This window comes from Penaeus monodon, chromosome 19 (genome assembly GCF_015228065.2).
Source record: "Penaeus monodon isolate SGIC_2016 chromosome 19, NSTDA_Pmon_1, whole genome shotgun sequence".
In the NCBI taxonomy this organism is placed as follows: domain Eukaryota; kingdom Metazoa; phylum Arthropoda; class Malacostraca; order Decapoda; family Penaeidae; genus Penaeus; species Penaeus monodon.
Window position 1 is genome coordinate 47,975,241 of NC_051404.1, and position 1,437 is coordinate 47,976,677.

The window sequence follows — 1,437 nt, forward strand, 5'->3', positions numbered from 1 at the left end:
TGTAATTTTGCTCTTAAACACATAAAACTACTTTTATAAAGGTAACTCCATCTTACGCCATCAAAATTGATTTCCTCGTATAATATCGCACTGGGAATAAAGTAATAAAATTCACATTTAGCGCAGGTATTATGTATGTAGAGGATAATATTATTAATCAACCTGACCTAATTGTTATATATGATAATTGTTTATCATGGCAAAATATATCGTACGGAAAACAGAGGACGAAAATACATGGAAGTTGCTTTACCTGAGACCCTTTACGTAATCACTTTTTTCTCTACCAGGATATTAACACGGTAAAGTGTTTTGCTCTCTAACTGAGACCTGTTTATATGATATGCGATAAATGGCATCAAGATAGTGCCTATGCGTCATTGTGCATTTGCATATCTTATTGGAGCAGAGGCGCCAATGCAGCTCCTGGCCTATTCGTTACTGTCAGGTGTGATGAATGTCATAAGGCGCAGGCTTATGTGCTGTTGCCGTCTCGTATAACATAATGTTTAAACTTTTCATTTGTGACATATGCTTCATCTTGCTTTATGAAACCTAATCATATTTTATCTACACGATGTATAGTGAAAGTTTTATTACCTTAAAATACTCTAATATTGGACAATAATTTAGGAAACAGTGTTTTCTGCTGGCGCTAACGTGAGGTCTCATGAACCCTTTTTCCTTTCGCAGCTCATGTGTAATCTATAAATGATTATCTCTAAAATTATCAGCAACTCTATTATTTGTGTTATCCCTCCTGCACGCTATTATCATTACTCATCTAATTACCTTGTTATCGTGCTAAACTGCAAGAGATAGAGCAACGTTGAAAATTTAATTCCCAATGCATCAGGAACAAAGTTTTGTTCCTTTGTCACGTAAGCTAGTGACAGAGCTTTGGCAGAACCTCCCTGTCTTATTTTTCCAGGCCCGAGGATCTTTCCTAATGCACTACTTTCCAGCTTTTCCTTCATGCTTTGAATTTCTTACTATAAGGAGGCGTGTATATGTCAAACTGGGAGTCCTTTGTCCTCCCCAACTCAAGTTCTTCCTTTGAGAGCGCCAGCAAAACTCTATTTCAAAGTAGTCTTCAGTTGAACATAAAAAAGAAAAAGAAAACTTTTGACTTACCAGCTTAATCAAAGAACCATGAACTCCCAATGGCTTTACTTATCAGCATATTGTCGTTGCGAATTTGTAAGTCATACGAAAATTGTTAGTTTCCGGGTTATTTGTTCATACAAAAAAGAACTGTATGTTTATCTGTTTAGAATCGTTGCTAAGGTTACGTGAAAAAAGTTCATTCTCTTTATTATGTTCATATGGCTTTGAGAAATAATGTGGTGTAAAACTCTAATTTGTTAATGCTACAGTCATTATCCCCCCCCCTCTGTCTATCTATCTTTTTGTCTGGATGAATATCAATCATTCAAC